Source organism: Podarcis cretensis (genome assembly GCF_951804945.1).
Source record: "Podarcis cretensis genome assembly, chromosome: 1".
In the NCBI taxonomy this organism is placed as follows: Eukaryota; Metazoa; Chordata; class Lepidosauria; order Squamata; family Lacertidae; genus Podarcis; species Podarcis cretensis.
In genome coordinates this window covers 57,938,115-57,949,563 of record NC_137170.1, presented here as the reverse complement: position 1 = coordinate 57,949,563, position 11,449 = coordinate 57,938,115, and positions in this window count along the sequence as shown.

Genomic DNA, 11,449 nt, shown 5'->3' with positions numbered 1-11,449 from the left:
CCTAAGAAGTCCTTGCAGCTGCCTCAATGGGGCAAGAACTACTGGGAAGAGTTCTGGGATCACTAGGTTTGCATTGTTTTGATTTTTGTGAATAAAGAGTTAACTTCACAGAGACCAGTTTTGTTTTTTGTTTTTTGTTTTTTTTTGCAGACCTTCACCTGACTCCAGCTCCTGACATTTAAACTGTGCTGATCTGGTATAAGGCTTAGTCTAAAAATTAAGAAGCAAACAGATGAAATCAATGTTCCAAAACTCTTCTGGCCTCCGACCAAACAGATACGTACAAAATATAACACCAGATGAAACAATTCCCTCTCCTTTAAAAGGCCATATATTTGGGTAAAAATTCCATCTTAACCACAGTTTATTACGTGGTAAATGAAGCTTGCTTAGCAAAAATTAATACAGGCATTTTCTCCAGAAAGCAAAACAGTTACCACTATGTACCAATTCATTATTCTAATTCCCATCCCTGGATCAGGAATGTTATCATAATTAACAGCAGCAGCTGTCTGGGGCCTGAAACTCACAGAGAGGCATAGAACGGAAGAGATGTGCTAGAGACATCAGGAGGAGATGTTTGCGTGGCAGAGCCATCTGTCAATCTGTCACTCCTCTGCTCTTTGGGGCATGAGTCAGAGCTGTCTTCAAGCAAGTGTCTGAATGGCAAATGCTTGACCATTACCCCTCTGGCAGATTTTGTAGCTATGCCACTCTTGACTGAGACCAGCAACTGCCACTATGCTGCACCAACTCAGAAACAGCAGAGTGTCATCACAGCTGCCTCTATGTACTCCCTCTCATTGCTTGCCCAGTTGGGGAAGCATCATGGGATCCAGTCACAGTTGCCAAATCTTGGCCCATTCCATATATTCCCTGAAATAGCAACATAAATCCTGCTGCAGTGATTCTTTAACATGCTGTGAAACACTGGGGCTGCCGGTTCTGAATTCTGCACCATCTTCTGGCAGACGAGGTAAAGGGAACTTGCAAATTGTGGTGGAAGGAAGATGGGGAAAAGAAGCGGGAGGGGGTTATTGGTTTGTTCTGTTCTTGTTTTTATTATGTATTTTGCATTGTTATCTTGTGTTTTTGTGCTGCATGCCCTGAGATCGTCCAATGAAGGGCAGTATACAAATTTAATGATAAATAAATAAATAAAGTTGAGAAGACAACGAGGGGTGATCAGAAGAAGAATTCCCTCTCTACCATTTTGTGTAAGGTTCCACTTGGCTCTGGTGGAGGCTAAGATGCCTAAGGTAAAGGTACCCCTGCCCGTACGGGCCAGTCTTGACAGACTCTGGGGTTGTGCGCCCATCTCACTTAAGAGGCCAGGGGCCAGCGCTGTCCGGAGACACTTCCGGGTCACGTGGCCAGCGTGACATCGCTGCTCTGGCCAGAGCCAGAGCCAGAGCCGCACACGGAAACGCCGTTTACCTTCCCGCTGGTAAGCGGTCCCTATTTATCTACTTGCACCCGGAGGTGCTTTCGAACTGCTAGGTTGGCAGGCGCTGGGACCGAGCAGCGGGAGCGCACCCCGCCGCAGGGATTCGAACCGCCGACCTTTCGATCGGCAAGCCCTAGGCGCTGAGGCTTTAACCCACAGCGCCACCTGCGCCACCTGGTTAGATGCCTAACCATCCCCTTATTTATGAAGTAATTTATTTAGATTTTTAGCTGGCCAGATCTCAAGGGGCCTGAGCAGATCTACAAGTACTGTATATTAAAACTTGTAAAACCTAGCCAGTTAAGATCAGTGGAACGCACAGATAACCATTGTTATCTGAGATAGTCAAGAACACATTATTTTCAATGACTTGCCCATGCGCATAAAGCAAGTTGGTGTCAGAAGAACTAACCGCCCTGGTTAGGCAGTGCGGAGGTGCAGTTCTTTTGTACAAAGACCTCAACTCTCACCTTACCATCCTTTTTTCTGCTTGGAAAGCCACATGTAAGACTAGAACTTTGGGAATCTTCCTCAGTTTGAGCTGCGCCAAGGACTCTCCCTGGGATGTTGCGCTCTTGTTTTTCTCTGGCTGGTACACTGAGCAAAGAAGCTGATTTCATCCCTCATTGTCACAATGAGGGTATTATACTCTGAACTTTAATTCAAAACACCATTCAACAAAGAGAATCTTGTCACGCAGTGCCAGGGCCTGGACTGAGGGAGATCTTAAGGCACAATCAGTCCTAACTTATGCTAGGTGCATAAATGGTTTCCTTGCTGTCTGGTTAAGTACCGCTTCCCACTTAGGGTCCCATTGCTTTGATAAGAGAACGTATTTCTGGCATGCCATCTACATTATAGTGGAGGTTTCCTGTTTATTTTACATATCCTCTGGCCATTGCAAGAAGTATTTCCCTCCGACAAGCTGAAAGACAATATAGATGCATCGTTTCCGTGTGTTAAGTCAGGGCTGGGGAATATCTGACTGTGTGCACATTACTGGCTTACAATGCAGGCTGGCCATTCTTTTTCTCAATTCAGCTGGTTTTCAGCAAAATGCAGTATTTCATAAGAAGCAACAGGATCAATACAAAATAGGTATAGATTGTGACTAATGTCGTGTGTACACTGCTTCCCAAACCAGCGATGGTAGTGCACTGGATGAATAGTAAATGGGATGGTGCTCATAGGCCACATTCACACCATACATTTAAAGCACTATGATACCACTTCAGGTGGTCCTTCAATGGCTTCCCCCAAAAGAATTCTGGGATATGTAGTTTGTCAAGGGTGCTGAGAGTTGCTAGGAAACCCCGCTTAATCTCACTGAGCTATGATTCCCAGAGTTCCCTGTGAAAGGGGATTGATTGTTAAAAAGCTCTGGGAAGGGAATTGGCATTTCCTAGCAACTTTCTGCACCCTTAACAAACAATGGCTCCCATCATTATTGGGGGGGGGGATTCATTACTGCTTAAAGTGGAAGATGGCATGGTGTGAAAGTGACCATAGTCTTTTATCAGCATGATGGCTGCATTCCTTATGGATATCCTTTCAGGGGCTAGACAGGGCCAGAGGCAATGGATTCGGCTCTTGCTTTCGTGCAGTGGGCTACATTCCAGCCCCACAAAAGCCAGAGGTTCCTACATGCCCCGCTCCATCTCTCCATCCAAACAAGACAAATTAGCACAGTTGAATAACACATTCAAGCCAGGCAAAATCACTTGAGGGCACAAAGCAGGGGCAGAAAGGGGTGTGGCCTAGAGAGAGCCCCAAGGGCCAGACTGTTAAGTTGTGGGTGAACATATCAGACGACACAGCGATTCTCCAAACAGCTCTTGTTTATTCACAGGTCAGAATAGAACTGAACTGAAGGGTTCAGCCAGCCTGCTTATATAGAGCTCCAGTACAACGCAACTGTAACAACTTTCTGTAACTATCCAATCACTGAACGTCACTTTTGATCCCTTATTTGCATATGTGGACCTGAACTATCTACAGTATCCCCCTGCTGGCCCAGGGTGAGAACTTCAGTACATAGCACAAGACAAAGAAGCTTGGAGGGCCACAGGCAGGCCTGAAGTTCCCTCTGTGTTGTTAAGTGAACCTGCAGCTTTGCGAGCAAGCCATTTAAGCGCTATCCTTTTTGATCTACCGATTGGATGATGTTCGTCAAGAAAAGCAGGAGGTTAACGGTGCATTCAGAGGAAGCGCTGTGTTGGAAAAACACTCCACCTTTTCATGGAGGAATATTTGCACACAAACACACTCACCTTTTTTGCTGATGTGGGCATTTCAGGGAGCACAGCTCCTAACAGACCTGCATCCTATGTTGCTTAGTTTAGCTCAGGAAAGCACGACCCACAGTCATTTCCCCTCTCTTTCTTCCCGCTAGGAAATGTGAAAACAGTTATGGTGTTTCTCAACTTCCTACAAATGAAGGCGACCATATATAGCCAGTCCTCTTCCTTCCTCTCAGAACCCTCTGATTATATATTATTTGCACTAAAAGATGCCAATGTTGCTGTGAAGGAAACAATGTAAACTCATTAGTGTAATGCAGAATATGTGTGCAAGTTAGGCCTATGTGACACATGGGGCCAGGGGGTGTCCTCCCACCCACACGGCACGCATGAAGCTAAACATGAAATTAGCTGCCCACACCACATACCTGCAGTAGTGCCAGATTTCACAAATGACTGTAAACTCATCTATAAACTTACAGGAAATGGCTATAAAAATGTGTCACACAAGCTTTAGCCACATCCCTCCCTGGCCCTCCTTTGACGTGGCTGGAATATGTCTATGGACTGTAGTATTGCCATTTGCCTGGGTGGAGAGATATATGGTAAGTGTTGAAACCTCCAGTGTTCCTGTGGCTGGGGACTGTGGCTTGCTATGCACAGGGAAAAATCCCCAACCACCATTGGCATGTAACCACTGAAATACCAATGGGTTGCCTATGTTGGAAAGCACTGGAAAGTGTTTCCTCACACTGGAGATACGGCACTCTCAAATTAACCTTGGGAACTGTAGTTCTGCCAAGATTCCAACACCTTTGTAAAGTCCCAGAAATTTACTCTTAATTCAATTTTATTTTTGTTTTGTGCACCACTCAGTTTTTATATAATGTTTATCTTATTATTAGGAAATTTTATTGAATGTTGTTGCATTTTTATTGTTTTTATGTAAACCACTTAGAGACTTCTATTATCTGAAGCAGTTAAATAAATAAGTAACTGACCTAATCGATCTAGAATAATGGACCAAGTGGATAATGGTATTTCAAGCAAGGTGTTTCTAAATCAATGAATGCTTTAATAATAATGGGCATTTTCTACCTTTCTTTGCCTAGTAAAATCAATGCAAAATGTCACATAATTCCTCATTTGCAGTCATGTCGCTTCTCCCATCACGGTACTACATTGTTAAAAGAAGTCTCAGTCCGTCAAATTCCTTTCCGCACACAAATTGTCAAAGGCATGGGAGCTCTGGTGATCCACATTAATTCTGGCAACTCTGTTCTCCACAAAAGGCTCTAGTCTGCTCCATTTTCCTGATGCATGAGACAAGTGAAGTAGGAAGCAAAAAGGGAGAAAAAGAGCCACATACAGGGAAGGGATTTAGCTCAATGGGCAGAGGACGTGTTTTGCATCCTGAAGATACCAGCTTCAGTCCTCAGCATCTCGCAGGGAAGACTATCTGTTTGAGACCCTAGAGAGTTGTTGCCAGTTTAGACAGAAGGGGGCTAGTTGAATCAATGGTCTGATTCAGTTTAAGGCAGCTTTGCATGCTCATTCTGCTCTGCACCCCAAACGTTCATTTCTGAGTCCCCCTTCATTTTTCAGACAGTGCAGAGGAATCCCAGAGAAACATTTCCCATTGTAATTCTGCTTAGAATCTGCAGCGTCTCTATTCAGGAAAGCAGGGCTAGTATGATTAACTGGAACTGAATCTATGCCCTTAGACGGAGAACAGGATACAGGATGACTATAGTACGGCCTGCGCTTCCTGGATGGAAGTCTGGTCAAAGGGGGTGGCATGCTTTCTTCCGGGGCTATTGTTCATTCTCAGCCTTAAGCCCTAGCCTTTCTTATTTACCTATCCGGACCGACCATCTGCTTGCATATTAGATTTTGTTTGTTCCATAAACAATGGCATCTCATTGTGATGATAATATATGCACTCTAGCTATGCACTTCCTTATCTTCCTAAGTTTATCTGGCACATTGGCTTTCTTGTGCCATTGCTAGCAGAATGTGAAATATTGCGACATTTGATTTCTTTGTGCAACAATAAATAAAGAACATTCACCCACAAGGAAAGCATTCGGATTATGCATGGACCCATAGGCGCCGACTCCATGGGGCCTGAGGGGGCCCGAGCCCCCTCAAAAATTCGTTTGGGGGGGCTCTGCCCCCCCAATAATTTAAGAAAAACAAAGCCACTCCCGATCTAGAGAGGGGGTGGGGTTGCAGGCTCTCGACCCATCAACAATCCCGCGGGGCTGGCGTCAGCCCCGCGAGAAGCGGGGATTCCCCCTAGCTCATTAATATTCACCGCCCACGGCGGCAGCCAATCGGCTGCCACAAAGGGCGGGCCCTCACAGGTTCACTTAAGGTCGGGGCAGCCCGGGGCTCGCCCCTTTCGTTCCCCCAGCAGCAGCGGTTTGGAGGTCTTGGGCCCCCAATATTTTTTATAAGTCGGTATGGGCCCCCGCCCCCCCAATATTTTTTATAAGTCGGCGCCCCTGCATGGACCCAACATGTCCCAGTGTTGAATTTGGACCTAAGATATTCAGGCACACTGCTCAACCATAAACCTGCTCATGGAACTTGTGGCCCCCTGTGCCAGGGCCCGCCCCATTCAAGATGGTCTGCAAATCTCAGTTGCCCCAGGGGCTGGAGGACATTGCAGGCATTCTAGGAAAATCAAGATGGTGGGCAGCCTCAGCCAGCACTTCACTTTTCCCCACCCTAGTAAATGTTAAAATGGTGCAGGAGAGTTTGCTGTGGGAACAGCTCAGCCGCTATGGGGCTCCTGGGCTCCTGACCATGCCAGGCACTGATGCTGGGTCTGCATGAGATTCAGTTTGGTTTGCCTTAAAAGGAGAACTTACCTCATTCACACTTTCTGAAATAATACATGAACTGAAACATAGCCACCCTTTAATTTTGCACATCTCCAAATTTTGCAGTGTAGTTCTTCAGCAAAGTAACGTCTACAAAAATCCCTTTTTTAGAAGTTTTACAAAATATACAACACAAATAAAGACCCAGATATCAGTAGTGCAGAAGGATCTACAGCATGGGCGGGCAAACTAAGGCCTGGGGGCCGGATGCAGCCCAATCGCCTTCTAAATCTGGCCTGCGGACGGTCCGGGAATCAGCGTGTTTTTACATGAGTAGAATGTGTCCTTTTATTTAAAATGTATCTCTGGGTTATTTGTGGGGCATAGGAATTTGTTCATTATTTCCCCCCACTGAAAAATATAGTCCAGCCCCCACCAAGGTCTGAGAGACAGTGGACCAGCCCCCTGCTGAAAAAGTTTGCTGATCCCTGATCTATAGAGTCAGCTTCTGATACTGCAGAGTAATTATATAAAACTATAATAAATTTAAGTCATTTGGGGGTGGGTCTGCACCCTTAGTGGGGGCCAACTTCACTAACTCCTAGGGATGCCTTTGGACCTATAGTACTTGTCCTGCATTGCATTGTGATAGCCTATAATATAAAGCAAATAAACCCAGAATTTCACACAGAGCTGGCATTGTGAGAGGCACTCCCTTAAACCAGGCAATCTTGAAATAAAGTTCATCTGGTGAATGCAAGACCATTATGCAAGGCCAAGCGACTTAGGTAGGCTTGGGACTGGTAGGCCAAGTCTCTTTATGGAGTGAATAAAACCTTGGAGTTCAAAGGAACTATTCACTTGTTATGTGCATAATTGGTGTAGGTGAGTGTTCTTTGTGTTGTAAAGGGTAGGATAGTCCTGTCATGAATAGTGAAAGGGCATCATTTTCTCATGGGAACTCAGAGTTGTGGAGTAACAGTGACTTAGTCCAGGAAGCTAAGTTCAGAGTGAAGCACTTCTGGGGAGCACCTTGTAAAAAAAAGAAAACCAGAGAGCAGCCACCCAAATTATGTTATGCAAGAGTGGCAGAAAATTCAAAATTCAGGCTCCAATCTGCTAAATTTTATATGAAGCTTGCAGAAGCAAATGTTATGGGCTGTTAAGGGAACGGGAACAATTAAGCTAGTGAAGCGGATAAATTTTGAAAGGGACACAGTCTCCAAACCTGCCTACCTTTCCTAGTGTATACATGCAGAATATCAGTTTAGTTAGGTACCAAGTCTTTGCTCAGTTGCAATGCTTCAGTGTCTATGTTGTCTTCACAAGGGAGAGGAGATCAGAACAACTTGGCCACACCTTTGTGACCCCACCAGCCATACTCTCTAGCAGCCCTGCCAAGTCCAGCAACCACCAACTACCACATTGCAGAGTGTTGGGAGATCAGAGCTTGTTGGATCTGGGCCTTGCACTGATTGTGCGTTGAGCCTGTAAGATTGACACTCCTGCAAATAGAGATTCAACAGACTCTTACAAAAGTGTTTTTGAAGACATTGGCACTCTGTTCTCTTTGACCCTGCATAGGCTGCCCTGAACTTTTCACCACTCGGGGAAGAAGGAGAAAAACAAACAATATTATCGTAAGGAAGGTGTGGGTGTTTTGACAGTTAACAGGAAAGGCAGCAGTTCAGATGCTCCTAGAATTCAGCATGGATGGCTGAAACCTATACCAGCACTTGGACTCTTGGAAAGGAGAACAAACAAACAAAAACCGGGAAGCCAACATGTGAAAGAGCAGCTACAGTGTCAACATCAGGAAGAATGAGACATCTTTCAGCAAAGGTAAAGCAAGTGGGGAAAGAAGACATCCTACAGGGGTTCCCTCCTTTAAATACTCTGGTTAACAATGTCCTGAAAAGCTACTGCAATGCTCTTAGGCTATGTACACACCAACGGATCATGGGAACTGTCATTTTTAAGAGTGCTTAGAATTGTGGCTCCATGGTGCATCACAGCTCAAGCTTCTATGCACAAGAAAAGCAAATGCCATTGCCTTCCATTTAACCTTTCATAAAAGAAATAAAAAAGAGGCAGAGGAGTTGTAGGTTTTCAATGTAACCATTTTAATGGTTTCCAAATAATTCTGTATTATCAACGAGTTGAAACACTTTACACTCATAAATACCACAGCATCTGATGACAGTCAAACTATCCTGTTCAGACCTGTGTACAAATGAGAAGAATAAATGATACAAGGTAAATCATAAAGAGGAGCAAGGGATGCTGTGTCAGGAACAAGACTTAATAAAGGAGTCTATGATTCAAATTCTCCTGGTTGCTATTTACATATTAATCAGAAGACTTTCATTTCTGGTGATTCACTGGTGACACTCATCCACAAAGAAAAGTACTATTGTGTCCAAGATACACTTTATTTCTTATAAAATGAGTCAAGGCTTGCTGGCCAGCTGCTTAGACTTGATGAATGCCAAGATGTGTACCAGTGGATAAAGAGAAGTTAAGGCTGTATGTGTTTCTCTTTGTGACTGTATGATCTTTACATAGTAACTGTATGATTTCATCTTCATAAGTGTTAGAATTAAACAACCCACCCCTGAAGTTGCTTTCAAGCATTTCCCCCAGGAAATGTTGACAGGAAGTGTGAATGCTGGGATACAGGGCTGTGTTGGTGGGCAGGCAAAGCCCTGGGGGGCTGGCACTGGCACAACGGAGGGGGTGGGGTGGGGAAGTGGTAAGCTCTGCCACCTGAAGCAAATGGCATCACCTTGCCCAAAAGACAGGCCGTCCCTGGGTGTCCCATTCATCTCATCCTCTGGAAAATTCTAGAACTACAGTCATACCTCGGGTTACAGACGCTTCAGGTCATGCATTTTTGGGTTGCGCACTGTGCCGAACCTGGAAGTACCGGAACTGGTTACTTCCGGGTTTCGGCGCTCGCACATGCGCAGAAACACGAAATCGTGCTTTGCGCATGCACAGAAGTGCCAAATTGCAACCTGCACATGCGCAGACATGGCGCTGCACGTTGCGAACACTGCGGGTTGAGAACATGCCTCTTGCACAGATCATGTTCGCAACCCGAGTGTCCACTGTATTCTAAAAGTATTTCAAATGTTCAGCTTAAAATTTCTTTTGATGATGACTTCATGAGGGTATGTGGTTACATCAGCAGTTTTCAGCAAGCTATATTGGGTGATGACCCATTTCTCAGTTAGTTCATATGTAGCAGCTGCTATTGAACTAGTTCTGAGGAAGAGAGCAAGATTCCAGAGTCCAGACAGTTGTACCTAGTTATTGAGCTCTTGGAAAGTTTTCAATAACTTGGGTGACTAGGGTGCAATCAACACACATATAAATCCCTTCTGAAAATGCTTTTTTAAAAAAGAAAAAGCAGTTTTAAAAATACATTGAATTTTCCATAAGTCTCACCATCTCCATCTAGTGTCACATAGTATGTTGCACTTAAAACACACTTAAAATGTTTTAATTGCAGCTTTATAGCTGAGTCCTAGTACTCTGGTAGGAGAATTTTGGTTAGATGTCTATTGCAGTTTGTAACAAAGACCTGCAGGATTACATTATGCAAAAGAATATCCTCTCTTAATACTCAGAAATCCATATCCTTTTTTATGTGTCTGTCTCAGTTGCTGATATTTTTGCAGTGAAATAATTAAAGCTACCAGCATATTTTGCTAACTAAGGGCAACAAGAGATGTGATTGAGTGAGAGGGTGCAAAACTTGTAGTACAGTAAAGCTAGCACTGATAATCACTAGCAATCTTTATTTATAAACTCACAGCTCAGTCTTATGCAAGTAAATCCCACAGAGAGTTTGTACCCAAATAAATGTGGATAGGATTGCAACCTAAAGAAGTGCACACACATATACAATAGTCTGTGCTGCTCCGGCTTCAGATATGTTTTGCCCTTTTAAACTCCTTTCCAATTCATCCTCTTTAGATCCATTTTCTTATGTTATGTCACCTTTGAATGGTAACATGAAGCAAGTGCAAGAAGCAGAATGAAATAACTGGGCATCCCTGCACAGATTTGCTGAGGGCCGGAGGGCCCTGCTCCTGCCTCTACCCATCTGGCCCAGGGCGGGGCCTGACAGGTTTTATAAGGACTGCTGCTGCTGCCCAGCAGAGAGGGCTTCTTCTTTTAAATTGCTTTTAAATTGTTTTTTATATCCTTAAAATTTTTTTTGGGGGGGTGTGTTTTAACTGTCTTTAACTGAGTTGTAAGAGTATTTTGTGGGATGTGCCTGGGAGGTGAGGAGTGGGGGAGACCCAGTTACAGTGGTTCTGGATAGGGAGACATATGGCATGGGAGGAAGGGCAGGCCGGGTAAGCGGCACATGGCATAGACAGTTAGTGACTGTGCCTTGTGCCAGCCCCTCATCCAACCTGGGAAACTGTGGTTGTCATATCAGCCAGCCCTCGGGTCTGTGACTGCTGCTGTTGAATGCCAGGTTGGTCCAGAATAAAATCTCCCTCATCCGTGATCTGGCTGATCTGGCATGTATTACTGAAACCTGGGTGGGTGAACAGTGGGGTGGAGTTGTGCTCACCTGGGTACTCAGTGCAGCATCAGGCCAGACTCAAGGATTGGGGAGGGGGCGTTGCTGTGATCTATAGAGATTCTCTCTATCTCCAGGCTCTCTGTCCAGTTGTGGGAGAGAATCTAGAGTATGTGTTCCTGGCATTGGGCAATCAGGACAGATTAGGGATTCTAAAAGTTGGAAGGAAAGCTTCAGGCTGGAAAGGCAGAACAGTGATTGATTTCTGTTTGAATCAAAGGCTGTGGCCATGGGGGAACAAAGACCCTTTTGGGGTTGTTCTCCTGTGAACTCTTCCATTGCAGGCTCAGGTTGTGTGTGTGTGTATACTATAAAGGTAAAGGGACCCCTGCCC